Here is a 21,936-nt window from a genome sequence, read left to right as displayed (position 1 = left end):
GCTTCTTTAAGCCCTTTCCTCTCTGGAGTGTGTGCTCTGCTGCTAGAGGGTTTTGATCATCATCCCCTGTGGAACCTAGTTTAAAGCCCTCCTTACCAGGCTGTTAAGATGATGCCCAAAGATGCTGTTCCCCTGTCTCATCAGATGGATCCCATATCTTAAAAGAAGTCCTCCCAAGAGCATATGCCCATTGCCAAAGAAACTGAAGCCTTCATCTTGACACCACTGTCTTAGCCACGTGTTCACTTCCAGGATACTCTGGTCTCTGCCTAGACCCCTGCCTTCCATAGGAAGAATCAATGAGAACACCACATGTGCCCAAAGCTCCTTAATCTTCCTGCCAAGAGCCTCATAGTCATCTCTGATCTGCTCAGTGCCATTTATGGCAGTGCTGTTGCTGTCTACATGAACAAGCAGAAAAGGGTAGTGTTTTGAAGATTGTGTGAGCTTTGACAGGCTCCCTGTGACATCATGAATTTGGGCTCCAGGCAGGCAGCACATTTCTCAGACCCCCAAATCTGTATGACAATTTAGTGACTCTGTCCCCTTCAGAAAGGAATCACCAACCACTATCACTCTACTCTTCCTCTTCCTTTTTGGTGTAGTGGTCCTGGTGCCCCTGTCCTTGGGGCTTTGTACTTCCTGCTCTCTAAGCTGCTGCCTCTTGCCTCTAGATGTCTGCTCCTCTTCCTCTTCCTCAGCAATTCCACCTCAGAGTGCTTGAAAACAGTTCCTGACTTCAATTTGCTGTTCTTCAATTCTGGGCCCCCTCCTTGTTCAAGTAGTTACATGCTGCCACTTATTCTCATTGCCCTTTTGCCTTTCCAGGTCCAGCCTCTTGTAACACAATGTAGCATGGATACCCATGCTTCCAGTCTTTGAATCTTTTCCTCCAGAGCAGACACCGACTTGCACTTGGTGCACTTGAAGTGCTCCTGATCCTCTGGGAGAACACAAACATGGCACATCCCACACAGGTTACAACAGATGACCCAGACTCCATTTGTACCTTCTTCTCTCCATGGAGAACACCTATGCTCTATGGAGAAAAAAAGAGAGGGAGAGGAAGGAAGGAAAGGTATTCTACAAGAACCTGCATGTGAAACACTTGCAGTAGGGCCCTTGCCCATGCTCCCATAAACACACATGTTCACATGCACATGCCCAGAGTCTCCGTCTTCTCCCATGGCATACTCCCTAAACAAGGTCCCTATCTGTTTACTGCCCTCTGTTTGATGCTCCAATGGTTCACTAAATGCTACCTTTTTATAAGGCTGCCTGTAGTAGCTCAAGTCCTCAGTTACTTAAACCAGCCCCACCCAGAGGAAGCCCTGTCACTCCAGAAGGAGAAAGAAAGAAAGAAGGACTTTTTGACTTTTAATAAAGGTTTATTAAGAGGAAAAGGGAGTAACAACCAACAAAGTAATAAAACATTGCCCACGCACAGACCCAGTTCTAAAAGACAGAGGCTAGGGCTATGGCCTGCAAGCTCTGCGCTCACAGTCTAAAAAAACAAAAAGAGCTACTCCAACAACAGTCTGCTTAGACCTCTTCTGGTACTCCGGGAAAGGGCAAGCAGTATTACAGTGTGAGGACTAAATGGATGTCCTTGATGCTGCAGAGCACCCTCTGAATGGCCCAGTATGCCTGGAAGGTAGGTACTGTCTGATGGAGGACTGCAGGTTCAAATTCCAGTGTCAGACATGCCTGGATCAAGAATTGAAAGAGTCTCAGGGCATCATCAGAGCCGGACCCAGCAAATCGGTTCCTGCGGCTCTTGAGGGTGGCCATCTTAGCCTGACCAAGCAAAAAGTTGGCCAGGCAGATGACACCCCACTCTGCTGCCCAGTATGGGGAAGAAAACAAATAGGTACTCTCTGAGACATCCAAGTCTAGCACCTCAAACAAGGTGTCAAGGGCAGCAAAGAGCAGCAGCAGCCAGGGGCACCTGAGGAAGGCATTGAATAAATCCTCTTCTACCTCCCCTGGGCAAAAAGGACAGGCCGCTGATGTAGTCAGGTCCACGTGGGAGATGAGAGTACTCATGGCCAGTATCCCATGCAGCAACCACCACTGGAGGTTGCCAGTCTGTTTGGCAAATGGGTAGTTTATAAAGCATGCACCATGCAGGGCGAGCTGGTGTGAGTGCCAGTGCCACTAGATGCCACTTGCACGTCATGTCAGGTCAAGTGACAAGGACATGAGCATGGTGGACACAAACCACCCATGCATAAAGGGCTTTCTGGGGAAGCACATCAAAGTGAATCCTGGCATCACTGTCAAGAGGCACAGGAAGAGTTAATAAGGTGCCAGGCCCACCGTCCAGATCACTATCCACAGTCAGGATAATGGCAAGTTGTGAAAAGGGCTCTCTAGAGACATCTCCAGCAGGGATGTCCTACCTCACTCAGAGGTAATCCTCAACGGCAGCTGCTGCCTCCACTGGGAAGGTGGTCAGCATGTCCCTCAAGAGACGGGTGGTGCAGTGGACTGAATGCATGCCCAACCGGGCAGCCAGACCTTTGACTGACAGCCAGTTTGACTGGCCAGATCGAGAAGGTGGCCTAGCCAGATTGTATGTGACTGGATGAGAGAGTAAGTGAGGCTATCAGACCTGAGGCTCAACAGTCTGTGCTGCAGGCCCAGGTTGTAGACAAGTGGCTCCTGCAGCAACTGTGGAAATTGCAGATGTCTGGCCCGGGGTTGGAAGTAAAGGGCAGTCTGCCAGGCATGCACCAGCAGTAGAAGGGTGGGAGGGTGCTCCAGTCCAGGAGGGCAGGATCCAGGAGAAAGACTTCTTGTTCAAACCCCAGGTTCCCTACCCAGTGCAGAAACACACAGGCCAGCTGCTGCCAGGGAAAGCCGTCATCACAATAAAGGAGTCTCTAGAGAGCCTGCAGGCATAAAGCAGCCACTCTACTCACCAGGTCAATCAAGCTCTGGCCTCTCTCAGCCACAGGCAGATAGAAAACAACTCAGGGAGGCCATGTGGTGGGGGGGGCTCAACATGGCACACCGGTGCCATAATGTTGTAGCTGCCAAATTGATCACAGTGAGGACCTGCTCACAGTAGGAGAGGCTGGGCAAGCTCCACTGCAGCAGGCACGCCTCCATCTCCTTGCTAAGGCCTTCCCAATTTCAGGTCAGGAAGACTGATGGACTGAGGAACACCCCCAGAGCTATAAGGTCTTTGTACCAGGTAAGACCCCCAAGCAGGTCTGGAGGGGATGATTGGTCCATGCACCGAGGAGTAGGGCATTGATTTTAAGCCAGTTAATGTGACCTGAGGAAGCACACTTATAAGCACACTGACAGTCCACCAGCCACTGGTGCTGAGGAGAATGGTCAGATCATTTTCATATGACATCAGCCTAACTAGTGGGCCACCAACTAAACCAGAGGTTGATGGAAGAATGAGGCCGGTCAGGTGCTGTTGCAGGGTGTGAAGCAGGGGCTTGATGGCCAGAGCGTATAGCATTCATGAGAGGGTGCAGCCCTGGTGGATGCCCCTGTGGGCCAGGAATGGAGCACAGAGCATGCTGCTCACTTTCAAAAGATTGGAGACATCTCAGCACAGTACCTGGAGGGCCGAGGTGAAGACTGGTCCAAAGCCAAAGGCCTCTAGAGTCTGAAAAAGGTAGTTGTGACTAATCCTATTAAAAGGCTTTCTCTTGGTCCAAGAAGACAAGCCTGATGTTCAGTTCAAAGAGGTCTGCAACTGTCAGAAGGTTGCAAAGCAGGAAGAGATTATCCTGGATGGTCCTTCCCGGCACGAAGTAGCTCTGCTTGGGACTGAAGACTGAGGCTATGACAGTACACAGTTGATTGTCTAAGGCTTTTGGCAGAATCTTGTAGTTGCCACAGAGAAGGGATACCGGCCTCGCAATAGTTGACAGGCAGGATTTTATCAGTGAGGCTCTCATGAAACACGTACAAAAGTCAGGGACCAAGGAGGGGTCAGAAGGTCTTATAAAACTCAGCAGGCAGCCCATTGAGCCCTGGGGCTTTGCCCACAGTGAGGCTCCCCATCATGATTGTAAGTGCTTCCAGGGACAACTCTCACTGAAGTTCATTTGCTGCCATTGGGCACAGCTTGGGAAGGCCATCATGTAAGCGCTTAGTCGACTCCAGACAGAGAGGTTCAGCCACATATAGGTCTTGATAGAAGGCTACAACAGGAGTCATGAGATGGTCAAGGATTTTCTGAAGGGCCCGTCACTTTTCCAAGTTGAAAAAGAACTGGGTCAGGACATCAGCCTCATCCAGTTCTTGGCAGTGGGCAAAAATCCTCACACCCCAGGCTGCACCCTCTGCCAGCTCCCACAAGTGCTTCTTCTGAAGCTTAAGGCTTTCAAGTAGTCCTATGTATCATGTAAGGCCACCTCAAGCTTTGTTACATCCTCCTCCAACCCCCGTACATGGTGGCAGAGTTTGCTCATTGCCAGCTGTGTGTATTGCTGGCAGAAAGCTCTGACCTGTCCCTTCCCCACATGACACCATTGCTTCCAGGAGGAAAAGGTGGTTCTTGCAGTCTCCCATGTCCACCAGAAATAGTCAAAGCATTCACAGAAGTGAGCGTCTTGCAGCAAGCTGGTGTTAATGCACCAGTAAGGTGCTTGGAAATGTGCTCTGCCAAGGAGACTCAACTTGCAGCAAATAAAACTCTGATCCAAGAGTCTGGATGGAATAATGCAGCTGCTATGCAGGACTGGCACGCAATGCTTGGTGATGTAGAAGCGGTCAAGGTGTGCTATGGCAATCCCACCAGCAGTTGCCTTTATCCAGGTGTACTGCCTGGCATCAGCATAAAATGGCACCAGATGTCCACAAGGTCCCCTGCCTCCAAAGCTGTGTGCAGCCACTGGGCTAAGGGCAGATGGGGTTCTGGTCCATTCTGTTTATGCTGTTCATTGACTGTGCAATTAAAGTCCCTGCCCAGGAGGAGAAGGTCATCATCGTCAGCTGCAGTCCTCAAAAAGTCAGCCAGGGTCTCAAAGAAGGCTGTCCATTCTTGCCCGGCAGTGGGAACATAGATATTAATTAGAAAAAGGCGATGTTGTGCCAATGTAACAAAAGCAGTTAGCAGGCCACCAGGGACAACCTCTTGGGTTACCAGCAATTCAGGCGACAGCTGCGGTGATAAGAGGATTGAGACTTCTGCACTGAGAGAGGTGCCACGGCTCAGGAATGTATGGCTTTTCCAGGTGGTATGCCAGTAAGCTTGAATAGCTGTGTCAATATGGGTTCCTTGCAGAAAGGTGACATCCAGCTTTTTTTTGATGCAGGAACTCAAAAAATGCTGTTTGCTTCACCTGGTTTCTGCAGCTGTTGGCGTTGAGTGAACCAAAGGTTGTGGCAGCCATGTGTGAAGGGTGTAGAAAATGGGGGACAGGCAAAGCCAAGGGAACATAGAGGAACAGCAGAGAGGAGCAAGCATGCAGGACAGCAAAAAAACAGGCCTACAGCTTGCCAGCCAGTGTTTCTCTCAACAAGCACCCAACATCACCCACAAGCTTGCTTAAATGAAAACTATATTGCTGCATCCTCACTGTGGAGTGCAGTGCCACTGTTATGGCTTTAGCAGGTACACAAATGTCTCCAGTTCTGGGAAACATTTCTGTATATGTTGTGTTACCCTCCAGTGGTGCTTTGTCTGGTCAAGAAACTTAATAAGGCTTTCAACCGAGTAACCAACACAGGGAGGTTCCACAGAAGCAGGAACAGGTTCTGCCTCTGGGGTGGGGATGCTCCCTGTTAAGGGGGACACCTTAGCTGAATCAGAGGATGCCACCACCTGAGGCAGGACTTCTGTTAACTCGTCCTCAGTAGTAGAGTCAAAATCCAACCCTAAGGAGGAGGAACTATACATATCAGACACTGAGAGCTGCTGAGTCCCAGGAGGGGCACTTGTCCCATCACCAGGATCCTCAGCATCAGGCCCTGTGGGAGCAGCATTCTCCCAGCTGGTCTGGGGGAGGACATCAGTCCCTGATCTCTTGGGTGGGGTGCTCTCATGGGTCAGCCACTCTTGTTCCTGGAGCTGCTTGTGGCTCCCAGAGGGTCCAACCCCAACCTCATCATCCTCAAGGAGCTGAGAGCTTGGGGAAGGGTTGTCAGACTCCACCCAACATGCCCCAGCCCCAGGTCACCCCAAAAAAACACAGGGTCTGTGGGGGGAAGTGCCAAGGAGGCAGGCAGAAGGCGCGGGCCCTGCTCACTAGCCTCATCTCCCCTTGAAGTAGTGGGAAGGTCTTGAGGTGGTAATGAAGCCTTTTAATAAGACCCCTTTTTTTCTGGGATTTGCCCTTCCCAGGAGGAGGAGCCAAATCCCCCCCTGAGGGGTGTGTCTAGGGGTGTTGCAAGACAAAAACATCCCCCGATTGACATACCTGCTACCACAACCTCATGCACTAAAGCAGGGGAGCCAAGGAAGATGGGGACTAAACTCACCTGGGCAGCATAGAGGACATGTTTGCAGCCTGTGAGTGCCCCCACAGCAGCAGCACGCGCCTCCACTTCAATGGAGGGAAGGGCATGAAGTCAGAGACCAAAGCTCTAGTCCAGAGGGGCTGAAACCCCAGCAGTGAACTGCTGGGAGCTGATTTCAGCCATTCCAGCAAAAACAGGGTTAACCTTGCAAGGAACCAGAGGGGTGGGGGATCGGCAGCCCTCTGGGCAGGGAACAAAGAAGCTGGAAACAAACAAATTAACTAACCCCAGGGGAGAGGAGAAAGGTAAGCAGTGTGGCAGGGAAGGGAAAACAAACAGCAGAGCAGCTGCAGGGAGAGGGAGGGAAAACAAAATACAACCTGAGGGAGGGAGAGGGGAAGGAAGGGGCAGAGGGTTACTGCAGGAGAAAGGACTTAACAAAGGGGAAAAAAAAGCAGGGAAAAGTAATGAAAAGTGGGGAGCTGCAGTGGGAAAGGGGTCAGACTGTTTGGGGGAGGGAAAACAAAGCAAGAGAAGGAGAAAGGCTCAAAAAACAAGGAGCTCTGAGCAAATACTCCTGTTGGTAGATATTTTGAAAGAAGGAAAGAAACAAAAAGAACTTGCTGCTGGGTGTGTCTACATGAGACATTTACTGTGCAGCTGCCCAATTCATTGTGCAGTAAACATCTCAGCATGTACATGTGTGCTCCTATTAGGGTGCACGAAACTAGTAAACTCTGCAGCAGAGTAGCACTTGTAAATACAAGTACTACCCTGCCATGGAGTTTTTTTGTGTGCTGCAATGCACATGTAGACATTGACCAAGCAGGCTGGGGCATCAGAGTGCTTCAGTGTGGGGGCTACCTGATGGCTAGCCCTGCACTGAAGCACCGTTGTGCCTTAGCAACCACATGAACTTGACAAAGTGGAGGTCTAGGCCCAGTGGCAAGGGTGAACCCTAGATGACAGGAGACCTTCATCTTGCTGTAGTCTTCTTCTGTTTTCACAGTTGTTGAGGTCCTGACATCTTCAGCCTGATCCGCCTTTGAGGAACTGATGTTGGACAGTTTGTCTGGAACCTCCTCTCAGGACTGTTCACCATGGGTTACCCTGCCAAGAGTGTGAGATACCAGATGACATAGCTCTGATGATCATTGGGACACAAGCCTCACCACCACTACAAGGTCCCCAAGACCTTGTACAAGTCCATTGCACCAAAGAGGATGCTGCGGGCAGCAAGGAGTGGCCACAGCTGGGGGCAGTTGAAGAAGGCATGGAAGAGCATCTCCTCCCCCTCCTTGCTGCATGAAGGGTAGGCTGATGATGCTCTTGGGTCTAGGTTGTGGGAAAAGGTGGTGGTGACCTGTGCTCTGTTCAGCAGCCACCACTGCGGTTTGCCAGTTTGCTTGGTGATAGGCAGCTTGTATAGGTCTACCAATCAAACTTGTTCTGGTGTTGCTGCTGCTGTGTGTTCCCTCCATATCATGTTGGCCAGATGTCAAGGACACTGGCATGATGAATTCCCTGTGTACAGTGCCTTCTCAGACAGGATCTCAAAGCAGAGCCCACCATTGTTCTCACTGGATGGGGGAGGGACAGCAGGGTACTGGGCCTGCTGCTCTCATTGCTGCTTATAGCTGGAGAGAGAGGCGGTAATGGAGATAGCCTGTCTAGCAAGGTGCCATTGGGGAGTGCTCATTGTGTGCAGAGGTGATGCTTTAGAGCCAGGAATAGCATTCCTAGGGGATGCCTTTCAATCCAGCTGAGAAATGAGGAAAAAAAAAGTAGGAAGAGAGGAGGGAAAATAAGTGAACAATAGCAAGAACAACTTGAAAATCTGCCTCTGTAGTGTAGTGGTTAGAGGAAGCACCTGCAGGAAGGAGTCCTGTGTTCTGGTTCTTTTTCTGTGGACCATTTCTGTGTTTTATCCAATGACTCTGATGCAAACTACAGAAACATACTCATGCTTTTTTCTGCCTCCTCCTCTCTGGCCCAATGAAATGTTAATGGCTCACAACATAGTGGCACTGCTTCAGTATGTGGGATACTTATGGCACTTACAGCACTGACATTTATTTGTTGCATGATTGCACCCTTGAAAGCGTTTTACCTTCATACCATGGAAGTAAAACAGCTGTGTCCTGACAGAAGTGCATGGCTGCAGACAGCTTAAAAAGTCTGTGATCACGTGACAAATTAACTCTCATTTAAGGAGGGTTCAGATGGGGGCAAGGGGCTAGGGAATGGCTTTAGAGCACTTTCAAGAGGTCACTCACACAACAAATGTCACTTCTGTTAGCACTTAGCGGCTTCAGCTCATCAGCTGGAGTGGTTGATTCAAGATGACTTATGTCTCAGACAGACATCCTGACCTCAAACTCCCAGTCCAGCAGTTCACATATATAAATCCCAATTATGCAAGTGAAGTAAATTACACGCAAAATAAATTACATGTTCCATCTGATTATGGATAATATAGATTCTTCTTGGACCATATTGTCCTCAGGTAGAATTAAAGAGTATTTTAAAACATCAAGAAATGTATACATCGCTATTATCCTCTTAACCCTTTGATGTGAAGCGATTGCTATGAAATACACTAAGTTCATCTAAAATGATTTTTGAGTCTTCAGTCACTTTGTTCTTTGTATTAATCATACTAGAATAATCCTGCTTGCCTTATAAGATTTAAGATGAGTAGCTAATAGCTTTTTGGATCAGAGATGGCTCAAAGCCACATCTAACTATGTATGCATGCAATCTGTTTTATTTAAATGGGTCCATATTCAAGACCCCATGTAATGGTAACTGAACTGCACTTTCTTTCACATTTTTATAGTTTGCTAGCTATTAAAATCATATATGCAAACAATCTGAAGATGAATTATTATAATTTTGAACATGCAAAGAATTGCACTAGCAGTTCAATAAGCTGATATTGAAAATATAGTATTTTATATCTTACCTGCATATGGGGGCTGTTTATGGTTAATGGGGACTTTTTTTGTTTGTTTTCTTTTTGGGTTTCCCAATGTTTATCACCTACCATTAGCTCTGTAGTTTAACATTAGGTTGAAGACCACACACTGGCATTTACAGTTTCTCTCTTCTTTGTCCCTGCCATGTGAGATTGGGCAAATATTACCCAAATAAATGAGCCAAAGACTTCAGTCAATAGGAGGGACTATGGTTCAGCCAAGGACTGCTTTTCAAACAGGGACTACTGTTCAACCTGAGGACGTCCTACAGTTCTGATGGAACGGAAATAGCTGACACTCCTCAAAGCTATTATTGCAGATTGCCTGTAAATTCTGAAAGTCACACTATTTGGGATAGAGTCACTTTAACTTGAAAAGAGCAGCAGCTACATCAGAGGAGAAATAGGATTTGGGCCTTAGTTGCTTCCTCTGTTCTCTAGAGACTACAGCCAAAAAGTATGCCCGAACTTCTGCTATTTCACATGCACCAAACCAGCAAGTGAAATATTGAAGTCCTTGTAGGGGCACTCCCACCACTGCTCTTGATATCTCTGTTTTCAGTGATCCAAAATAAAAGAAAGAAAGTTGGTACAAAAGTACTGCTTAGAAGTGTTCGTGGAATACCTGTGCTAAAACTTGCAGGAGTTTTAAAAAGTATAAAATGCATCAATTGTGGATGAACTAAGTCTATATGCAAACTACTAAAAGCATGTTTATTTAATGGTCAGTGTTTTCAGATTTGCTCCTCACATGTATGTGCCCAGAGAGAACAGGGTCTGATAGTAAGGAGGGAGAGAAGGGACTTCAGGGGGGGAAAGAAGGAGGTGGAGCAGAGGGAGGGGGGTTGCCTGACCCACCATATTTATTTTCCCTGCTATAGCAGTACAAGGGAGACAAATTAAAGGCAAACCTATAATAATGAGCTGCTATCACTTGAAAAGTATAGCTAATTAAAAACATTCATATATAAAATCTAATTATTGGGGGACATCTTATTGGGGGAATCTAATTATTGGGGGACATTCAAGGTCATCTTGTATTCAAGTAAATATGGCATTATGTTTGTGCATCAAAAGAACTGTTGTTATTGCAAAACAAATAAGATAAAATAAAAATAAAATGTAAAAGTAAATGTAAATGTGTGGACTTCTAACAAATTTATGCCAAATAATAGCTTTTAATGGAAATTACTATTAACCTTTCTAGGTTATCCTCTCAGCATCTTTTCATAGGTGTATGTTTACACTTAGCTGGTTTGTAATTTTGTTGTGATGGTTGAAATCCTTTGTACTTTGCAATTGTTTGTTTTTGTTTAAGCCCCAAGACTCCCAGCCTATTGTACACTGAAAGAAAATGGATAATGACACATTTTAATTAATTTGGATATTATAAAATTTTAACCTCAGTTGATGGATTGCAGTTAAAAATCAATCACTGTCTCTTAATTCTCTGATGAATCTAAGAATATATGAAATGAAACATCACTGAAGGCACTTAGATATGAGATCCAAACTGATGGGAAGTCCTTTGATTTATTATACAACAGATAAGATCTGCATGATACAGCATCCTGATGGTTTATGAGCCTATGAAATCCTTGTAATGAAGGTTATTCTTGAACTCATAAAATTTCATATTCTAGTCTGTACTCTATCATCAGCCTGTAAAGCAAGACTTGTATTGATAAACATATTAATTATAAAAAGAATCCTTCTGTTGATCTGTGATGAGATGCTTTTCAGATGAGAGATATAATAGTGAGAATGAACCTCTGCTGCCAAGAAACACAGTGAAGAGCAGCAGAAACAACCACCTATTTTCTATTATCTTTCAACTAAAAACATAGGATGTTTTGGAGGAGGACTTCATAGATCACTGATGGTGCTACAATTAATATAGGATAAGTGGAAGTGTGGCAGTTGCAAGTCCCTGAAATGCATGGAAGTTAAAAATATCAGAGTTTAAAGAAATAGTGACTGTTCTGACAAAGGCAGAGGGATTAAAACAAGTGATCAGAAATAAGACATTGTCTTATTTTTGTTTCTCAAGCAAATTATGTTAAATTTGTGAATATATATCTAGAAGCAGAAAAATGTTGAATAAATTTATCTATCTCCAAAGAAAAAAAATGACAAAGACCTCTCAACTGCTAAATGGTTCATAAAACCGACTGGCAAATGTTGTCTTAATCGTATGATGGGTTCTGAGGAACATTATCCCAGATCCCCAGAACTGCACACCCTGTCATGCCAGACACTCAAGATGGGGATCCGGGTACTGGGGGGGGCCAGACTTCCTGCATGCCCTTTTGACTTAATGGCAAATGGGGAGCCTGGGATCAGAGAGTGTGTACAGCATAGCTGCAGGTGTGCCCTTTAAACTTGTGCCTTGGGAGCCCAGCAGCAGACACCAGCTCCCAGGTGCCAGGCTGTCTGCACACCAGGAAATTTAAATGGACTTGGGAGCAGATGAGCACTGGGGATGACTCTCCAGCCAGGCTCCTTGGGTGCCTTTTAAACTAATGAACCACATGTTCAAATTAAAGCACATTACAAACCAGCCACAAAGATGTTCCCTCTTGAGTCTTCTAATTTTTGTCACATGGTAAATTGGTTGAATGCAAGGCATGTTACAATTTATCACATGATTATCTAGTTGATTCTTCCTGGGCCCCATACCCTGTTCAGATTATCTCTGTGCACAGGCACTTCTAATTAGTGTGGCTCACTAATTAAAGCACACAGCTTTATTGAGAACTGAGGACTGAGCATGCACCCTGCCCCACCCCATGGCTGCTGCATAGGAAAGGTTCAGATTTCCAGATAGATTTAAGGAGAAGTGATCACCTTATTTTCCTTTTATTCCAGGGGAAGTTAAACTGCATTAGTGAAACCCTGAGAACTATTTTCAGCTAATGCTAAATCAGTCTCCACATTCATTATTAGTGGGTGCATCTACATGTGTGTTTTATTGCAAAGGTGACTAAATAGCTCTGCAGTAAAGCATCACTGTCCACATATCTGCTGGTATTAGTGCGTATTAAGCTAATTAACTCCACTGTAGGTACTGGCAAAGACAATACTATCTTATAGCAGAGTAATTAATGCACTAAAATACACATGTAGACAGTGACTGGGTGAGGGCCAGACACCTGCCTGTCACCTAGCCATACAGTTCCACAGAGTCAGCACACTCATGCCCCAGCCAGCCCTTCTGCTGCCCGGTGCCACCACCCAGAGCCCGGGGCTGACCCCTTATGCTCCTTGGTAGCCCAGGCTTGCTATACCCCAGCTCAGATTACTGCTGTCCTGAATGCATGTATACATGCTGCACCCAGGAGCCGTTTACTCCAGTTCAAACAGCTCTGAGTTTATTGTTTCATCTTAATTTTATGTGTAGATGCACCCATTGCTGAGCAAGACCTTAGTGGTCAAAGCTCTAAAATGTAGGAAAGTTTTTCCTATATTATAAATAAGTTAAATGAACAGATGCTTTGTTATAGGGATTAATATTTGTTCCCTTGTTTTAAACTACTAGCTTGTTATAGTAAAATACATAACAACACATTTCTATCAACATGTCCCTGAACCTATCTTTTTGTAATTTCACTTAGATAAGATGAAGTTCAAAGAGACATTTTCGATACTGTAAATATACCGTAGACAAGTCAGAAGCACAAAATGATCATTCAGAAGCATTCCACTCATTGATTTTCAAAAAGAGGGGTTTATTGACAGGCACAGCTATGTCACTACATTTTCATCTACTTCTTGATTCCAAGTTTAGTGCAAATTTCCTTTTGTAATGCCAGTGGTCACTGTCACTTAGAATTTTATACAAACCTTATATTCACGATCATTTATTATCCAAATTATAATATGATGTGTAGTTGCCTTTCTTTCATTTAATAATTTAGAATTTTTAACATAAAATCAGAATAACTGACATACACACACACATACATACATACATACATGCAAACACACACACACATGCACATACATATATGATGTTTGTTTGGGATTTTTTTACAGAATCTCCTTAGCCTCCTTAATATGCATCCTCTCTCCTCACATGAAAGGGAAAGTTGTCTTCTAGTAATACATACAGACATACATACATATATATATATATATATATATGGTAGGTGTAAGAAGGAGAGAGAATACATATTAAGGAAGCTAAAGGGAGTCCATAGAAATACACACATATGAAAGGTCATCTGATATTTGATTATTACTTAGTCAAAAAATTCAGGTAACTTTAGTCAGTATTTTCAGATATCCATTTGCAGGCAGTTCACAAATCTGTTTTTCTTTCTGTAGGACATCTGAAAAGCTTCAATACTGTACAACACAAGGATTTGTCAATTAAGTATCACTTTCAATTTCCTTGTTTATGATTGTGTGGCCACTAAGCATCAGTAATTTCTGCCCTCCTACATTGTCAACAGGATGATTGATTGTGCATGTCACCCTTGATATGAAGACATTTAAATGAAAGCCATACACTTCTGTCTACTCCAAAGTAGCTTCTATGGCTCATTTTTTTAATGCAACTTTTAGAACAGCTTACACTTGCATTCAAGTGAAACACTGAATTTTGTTTTAGCATACTTACTACAGACTTAGCTATTAAATATTACATGTTCATGTGCCCATGTCCCCACACACACACACACACACACACACACACACACACACACAAATATTGTGCTAAAAGTCAGACCATTAGGAAGGTTACATAGCCATGAGATGCCATGAGTACATAAATTATGTAGAATTAGGGCTGCCTGACCAAGCTTAAGTCATCTCCCGTGTGTGTAAGCATTAGGTTTTTATCTATTTCTGTATATGTGTAAGTTCCCCTTTGCAGACATCGACTTCCTCAAAAAAACAAAAACTTGACTTATGAAGGAAGGCTAAAAGAACTAGGGTTATTTAGTCTAGTGGAGGGAGGATTTGAAAACAACTTTCAAATACCTGAGGGGTGACTACAGAAAGGATGGAGATGGGTGTTTCTCTATAAGGGACAGGACTAGGAGCAATAAGGTGCAGCAAGGGAAATTTAGGTTGGAGATTGGGAGGAAGTTTCTGACTATGAGGGTGTCAAGCATTGGAACAGGCTACCTAGAGAAATGTTGGAATCTCCAAGCCTTGGATATTTTCAAGAGCAGGTAAGATGGACACTTAGCTGGAGTCAGGAATGATCTGGCCTTAAGAAGGGGGTTGGACTAGATGACCTTTTGAGGTTTCCTCCATCTCTACTTTCCTATAATCCTATTATGCTAAAAGAAAATTAAAAACCCACTCAAACCAAAACACTGATTATCCAGTGCCTAACCCAACAGGTTCATGGTTCCCTCAATTTCTCATTTTCTACTGGCAGAACTGTATAAAGCTACCTAAGCACTCTTTCTCGACACCTTTGTTATGGGATCAGATGTGTTAGGATGTGTGCCAGCACAGTTGATCTGACTGATTGGCAGGTACAGCTATCACCCAGGGATGTTGTCCCACAGAACTGGGATTCTGCCACTCCCAGGTCTTCAGGGGCTCACTCCTGTGGGATGACAGCCCTAGGTGTTTGGCCCAGACCACAAAACCCCAGGGGGCTCCCTTCTCAGTACTTGCACTCATGAACTCCCAACCATGAATTCCCCTCCAGGAATTCCCAGCTAGGCAATATCAGGCCATAAAGGTTCTGCAGTGTGAAACTCTCATCCTGGGATTGCCTGCCTGGGGCAGCTGGAAAACATGGGCAACCCTGGACTACAGGGATTGTGCCATAAGCAAAGAGACATCCCCAGGGTTGAAGTGTGACAAACTATGAGCAGGTATCATTGTGCAAACATTTGAAGGCACTTGGAGCACAGCAGCAGGCAAGGACATCTGTTCACTTGTAACTTGTACTGCCATAAACATTTTTATGGTGGCACCAGGGTGACATCTGTTTGCAGCCCTACAGAGAAGCTGCAGTGAGCTTCTCAGATCATATGGAGGTACACTTATCTCACCAACAGGTCTCAGGCTATGACTAAGGCCAGATTGGAGATGCAGTATAGGTGTCCATTTTGGTGTTTAAGTTACTTACTTATGGGGCATAGGAAACTGGTTCCAAGAACTGACTTCAGGAGCCCCTTGGGCTTCACTCTCCCACATTCAAGATGGGTGCCCTGCCCATGGGCTAGGGAGTCAGCTTGCCTCTTCTTAGCACAATAAATATTAAATTACTTCATGCAAAGTGGAACCTCTCAAGCAGGAAAGTCAAAAGGCACATTTACATGGCCTCTAAGAATTGGTCCATCAAGTCATGGCAGGTGAGATACAGGGCAGCAATTTGATTCAATTTGGTGGAGATTCGGCTTGATTTGGTGGCTGAATCTCCGAATCCAAATCGAATTAGGAGACCCTTTAATCTCTCGAAATCAAATCTGAACCCTATGAATTGATTCAGAAAGATTTGAAGATTCGGACAGAGACACAACTTTAACTGTTATTTCTACATACTTCAAGGTATCAGGTGGCTCGTCAATTCTGCGATGGTGGGGTGCATGGAACATCCCACAGGAGCGGGTGGGGAGGTCCCCAGTGTACACAGCAGCAGACCTGGAAGTGGAACAGAAGCATTTCTGGTCCACTGGTCCACCAGGGAGCACACTTTGGACTTCCCCTGCATCTTCCCCGGCTTGGCGACTGGTGTTTTCTGGGTCTGGGGGGGCACCCGGGGTCACCCCGTGGCGAATTGCTGAGCCAGAGGAGTGCAGGGGTGGGGGGTGCATGCTCCCTGGCAGACCTGGAAATATTTCTGGTCCACTTCCAGGTTCATGGGTGAGCACCAGTGAGCCTCCCCCTGCTCCATGCTCTTGTGGGATATTCCATTCATCGCAGTGTTCATGAGCCATGCCTGGTACCTTGAGGTATGTAGAAAAAACATTTAAAGCTGTGCATATGGCTGAATCACTGATTCTCCAAATCAGTATTGAATCTTTAGCTTCAGATTCAGCTGAATCAAACTGGGGACAGTGATCTGAATCAACAAATTGAATCGCTGTCCCCGATTTGGGCCAAATTTGAATCAAATATGTTTTGCACACCCATCATATCTAACTCCTACTACTTTCTTTGTTTACTATAGGTCCCACCTAACTCTTGCGTGGTAATATAATGCCTGACTTTTATTATGGTAGTCTAGTGGGTAAAGCAGTCTAACAGACCTTCCTCAGTTTGTGAGGATTCATACCCATATCTCTAGTTCTGGTTCCTGCTCCTAGAACTATTTATGCATTTTACATTAGACTGTCACTTGTTAAGAAGAAAAATAACCCTGGAAATTGTGACTGTAACTCAGGACTCTCCCTCTGTGTTTGTCTAACAGCCCATTTATGGATTATAAGGAGATATTGTGCAGCACTCTGAATACACAGGTTGTGAATAGTTGGCAGTGCAAAAATGATGCTGGGAAGGCCAGGCCCCAGTGGCTGATCAGAAAAGAGGACTTGAACCCCACACCAAAGAGTCGTCTATCTCCATTAGTGCTGGTGTTGATTTAGTTTTCTTTCCCTTGGTAAATAATCACCCTTCTTGGCAAGGTCTTGTTAGTTAAGCCATTTTACCACTTTGTGTGTTCCCACAGATACTGTGTTAAGAGCCATTAACATTGATGCTGCCCTAAGTTTTGATTTTACAAATTTAATGTTCCTTTAACTTAGTCTTTTGTATTCTAGAAGCATGCATATTTATATGTTAATACGTATGTACCCCTAACTGTAGAATCATGAAACAAAGAAATATTAAATGTGATGAAGTATTGATGGACCACACTTTTCTGTTTTTATTTCTTCTAGGGCTTAAATGGGAAAATCATAATTTTGACCTTTGCCTTTTTCTTGTCAGGAGTTTCTACAGATAATAGGGAGAAGAGGTTACATTACTTATCATTAATATTTCCTGTCACTTTCCATTACAAATATCTGTTTCTAATTTCTTGTAACTTTGCAAGATGTACAATGTTCAAGTTGAAATTTCAGGCATGCGTCTAGTCCAGTCGAATTTGTTTGGAAAGTTTTAGCTAAACAGCTTGCTATTTCTGAGAGAGAGATTAGAAAAAAATGTGGAAAAGATTATTTGAGGGACCAATAAAGAGATAAGGTGGCAGTGTCCCAAGGACCTTAACAAGAGAAGGGAAGTGAAGAGTGAGACAGATATAATTGGGAGGTGGCCAGCAGTTTAGTGATGTTGCAAAAGAAGATGTGCAGCCTGAATGGGGCTAAAGCAAGGAGAGGCAAGACCAAATCCACAGGTAAGGAAAATGGCATTAACAACTCAAACTATTATAAATAAATATGCAAATAATTGTTCTGAAGGAGCTCTTAATACACACACTATTTTGAATCACTATTCTCAGTGTCTGGGATACAGTCTGGAAGAACCTCTCTTGGGTACCCAGCATACATTAAATAAGGAGATGAAACCCACAGTTAAAATTTAAACATTACATTTTAAATCAACAGTATTTGATCCACTTAAATCAAGTGGTCATTCTTTGTCTATAATTCAGTCACATCTTTCCAGTGTGCAGTAGGTCAATCACTAAAAATTGAAAAGAAGGTGGTTTGCTTATTCATACAAATTATGGTGCATTTCCTCAAGTCAAGCAATAGTACTCAGGGGTCAAGTCCTGCCAGTCATTTCTTGTGGGTTCACTTTTCACTCAGGCAAGAGGTTGAGTACATATAAATGGTATTGCTTGTGTGATTAAAATCTTCTTGTGTGAGAATTTCTTTAAGACAAAGTATTGCACTGGTTCAGTGTTCCTTATGCTTTAATGTGTGCCAGGGATACAGCTGGAATTTGCACATTTGGTATTCCTGTATCTGGTCACATATGACCTCTTGGAGTATGGAAGTGATGGGCTCTGATGTCTTTTCCTAACAATCATGTGTCTTTCCATGCCTTACATGCACAGCAGGACAGCCGCCATAGGAGCTGTGGAGTAAAGCTGCTGGGCATGAGGATTGCAAGGTTCTTACTCAGGGGAGAACCTTGGTTCCCTCCCCATGAGGAACCTGCAATCCCCTTGCCCACAGGCCATTTTTGGCACTGGGACATGGGCTATTTCAGTCCTGATGATAAGCCTGGTCCTGATGCTTACTGGGGGCAGCATTGAGCTGGGGCATGATACATGTTCAGTCTATGGTGCCATACAAATCAACCATACAGATGTTCCACATTTTTGTGGAATAGCATTGTGGTTCATTTGCCACTTTATGATGCCATACATTGGCTAAATGTGTGGCATTGTTACTATTTATGACACTATAACATGTAAAATTTAACCATAAACGTAATATGTGCCAGGGGTATTACAGGCCTGTCATACTCTCTTTCCCATAACTGCAACATATAGCAAGGGCCAAATCCTATTTCACCTCTCTGCAGCAAAGTATACATTCAGAGAAAGCTGCATAACTGGCACTTTTGGCACTTTGCCATATTTTAGATCTTTGTTTCCACCTAAGCAGCTTTGCTGGATCTGTCAAGCATGCCCAGAAGGCACAATAATGGCCAAGTTTCCTCTGTAGAGGAGGAGGATCTCCCAGGTAGGCATGTATCTCTGTGTAATCCTGGAAAGTGCAGATAGATAAAAATATGCCTAATGATATCAGTGGGGTGGGGATATGGTCCAGGAACCCTCCTATCTTTTAGCCATATAAACTAGAATATTTGCCAAGGATGCAGAAAACCTGGGTGACAGGTGATTTGGATGTATATCTCTTACTTCCCAGCACAATGCCCTAATGACCAGTCCAAAGGATTGACAGAGCGTTCCCCATTCTTCCCTTAAAGCTGTGCCACTGGACAGTCAAAAGAGGAAGACATGGGCCAGAAGGAGAGCAAGCTTGTGGAATAGGCAGGTGGGTGCCCTGGGTCCTATGCCATGTTCCTGCCTCCAACAACTATTCTGTATTTAATAGTCATTGTATTAAGTGGATGGGCAGACATGGGATAGCTTATGCCTTATTGGGGACAGAGCAAGGGCAAGGCCATGTTACAGGTATCACTAATAACAGTTAATGTTTGACATCCAGATAGAAAAGTTCACTAAAGAGTGAGGATGCTTGTGGAGCTGGCATCTCTGTGACTGGCTGAAATACTAAAACACAGTCTGCTGCCACAGATGCAACAAAGAGAAAATGAATTGGAGTAGGAAGCGGTGGATTAGGGAAGAAATCTTGAAGCTATAGCTCTAAACTCAAGATCAGAAGGGTCACAGAGAAGTCACTGATTTGATGAGTAGCAGGTGAAACAGCATGCAATTAACTGCTGCCAACCTATCACCTGACATTTGCTTTGGACCCATGGAGGAGGGTCATGTCATGATATGATCTGGTTCAAGGGCTAGGCAGCAAGGGGCTAGAAGCCATCTCACTCTGCCTTGACCGGTACCAGCAATACACCATGCCTGCTATCCTGGAGACTGGAGGTGAGAAAAGGACTGAAGATTTTTGGCAGGGCGGGCAGTACAGGAACAGTGTTTGCCTAATGCTGCACCTTGAACCACCTTTAAAATTAATTTATAAGATGAGCTCATTGTTTTATCCAACAGAGTATTTTATAGTCAGAGTGTGACAACTGAATGTACTATCGTGCAGCAGAACAGGTTACATTAATCCTCACCCTGATACAGTGTCCCGTAGCTCACTTAACGGTATCTGTTACGTGGAAGTCATATACTCTTTACCTTCATGAGTAAGCACTGTCATTTAAACAAAAGTCCTATACTTATGCTGTGTCCCTTTCACATCCACTTTGTCTCCCTTTTTTTCTCCTGTATCAGTCCCGCCTTTCTGCTCCAAATATATATAAAGGTCATAATGCATTTTTATTGCAAAATGAATGAATCTCTGTACAATGTAATCCTGAATCTAGAATCTTGACCCTGTTGTTTTATGAAAGCCGGGGCCTCCTTTCAGACCTGGTTTTCCACTGACTTCTTTGACACGCTTCACTAGACCTAATAGCTCCCTATTACCAGTTACAATTTAGCATCTGAGCCAGGAGCTGGAGGAAAAAGGGAAAAAAGAGTGTAAATTATACGGAGTTGCGGTGAACAAAGGTTTTATTTCTCTTGAGCACAACCCTTTGATAGGAAAACGGGGGAGACAAATGTGTTGCTAATTTAATTAAGTAGTATGAGATTGCAGGGTCTGCAGATGCCATTTAGGACTGGATTAATCAAGAGCAGGTGATGAAAATGAATAGTCACACATAATGTTAGCATTTTTAACAATCCGACACAGTCTAATGGAATCAAGTGCTATTTAACAACAGGGCTCAGTTTTGCTTGCTAATCCAAATTTATCTACACTTTTCTGTACCCTGAACATTCATGTGGATCAAGAACCCTCTTCCCTCTGCTTCTCATTAATTTTCTGGGGCATTTTTAGTTGTTTAATATTTTACACAACATGATTTTGTCCTTTTATGCCATAGACAGAAAAAAGGATAGCGACGAATTGGAAAGTATTGGATTCTCACCACTGAATGAGTTTAACACAGACCAGTTTCTTTGGAGGCCAAAAGGTCACACTTACAGATAGAAAGAATCTCTCTTTTTTCTCCTCATATAGCCTTGTAATTAAAGTTAAAAAATAAAACATAAGCTGGTAGGTTAAATGCTGTAAATATCTTTAAATAGGGAAAGCACTGGTAGGTTATTTAACAACATTCTTCCAGAGTGCTCCTCTCTTTCTTAGCAATGGGATGAGGGATAGATGATGCATGGGAAGCAAATCTTTTTTTTTGCATGTCAAGTCAAATCTATCCAATAAGCATTTTATAACTATAGTAAAGGGAGTAAAACATAATCTTAGAAATCTATGCAATCTTGTGAGCTACCTCTGCGCTACCTGTGTCAAGAGTCCCCATCAGCTTGAGTCAGCTACTGAGTTTCCTGTAGCTTTATCACAGGGTAGATAAGACAAGAAGGGATAAGTGAGGCAGTACCTATTCCCTACTTGACTTGTGATTCCCCATTTATTGTGCATAGCAGGGCGAGGGCGGTAGCAACTTTACAGAGACTGCTCCTCCCCCTACACTGGGGATTATAAGTAATTCAGTGCATTTTTCTTTTCTTTCTTTAAAAAATCATTAGTTATTGCATGGTGTGGTCCCAAGCATGTTGAGAATCTCACAGTTAGGGAGATGGAAGAAGCTGGGGAAATGAAAGAGTTTCAGAAAAATCATGGGAGGTGCACAGCTTTGGCAAAGCTCTCTTTGGCTGATCTATGCAGATCTTAGGGCAGCAGTTTTCAAAATGTGGGGTGTGCCGGGGGGGGGGTTGGAGAAGGGAGCATGAAGGAACATTGCAAGGGGGCACCATGTGGAAGGCATATTTTACTTTTTAACAATAATAATTATTGTAAAAAATGTGATATTTGACAACACTCTACATTGAAATAGTATGAGTGAACGTTTTGCAATTGATTTTACAGGTTTTACAACGTATTTAATTAAGCCAGTGATCA

At 44.2% G+C, this 21,936-nt stretch overlaps 1 long non-coding RNA gene across 1 annotated transcript; it reads left to right on the top strand.

Moving 5' to 3' along the window:
• The first annotated feature begins 6,372 nt into the window (after positions 1 to 6,372).
• LOC149868753 (uncharacterized) lies at positions 6,373 to 17,218 on the top strand. The gene is made up of 2 exons (XR_016441314.1): positions 6,373 to 6,734; positions 7,439 to 17,218. It is a non-coding gene; the product is annotated as an uncharacterized LOC149868753 (long non-coding RNA).
• The last annotated feature ends 4,718 nt before the right edge of the window (positions 17,219 to 21,936 follow it).

The sequence above is a fragment of the Crocodylus siamensis genome, chromosome 3 (assembly GCF_052110815.1).
Source record: "Crocodylus siamensis isolate JL-2025a chromosome 3, ASM5211081v1, whole genome shotgun sequence".
Lineage (NCBI taxonomy): Eukaryota > Metazoa > Chordata > Crocodylia > Crocodylidae > Crocodylus > Crocodylus siamensis.
Note: the sequence above shows the minus strand (reverse complement) of the source record. Positions and strands in the feature narration are given on the sequence as shown.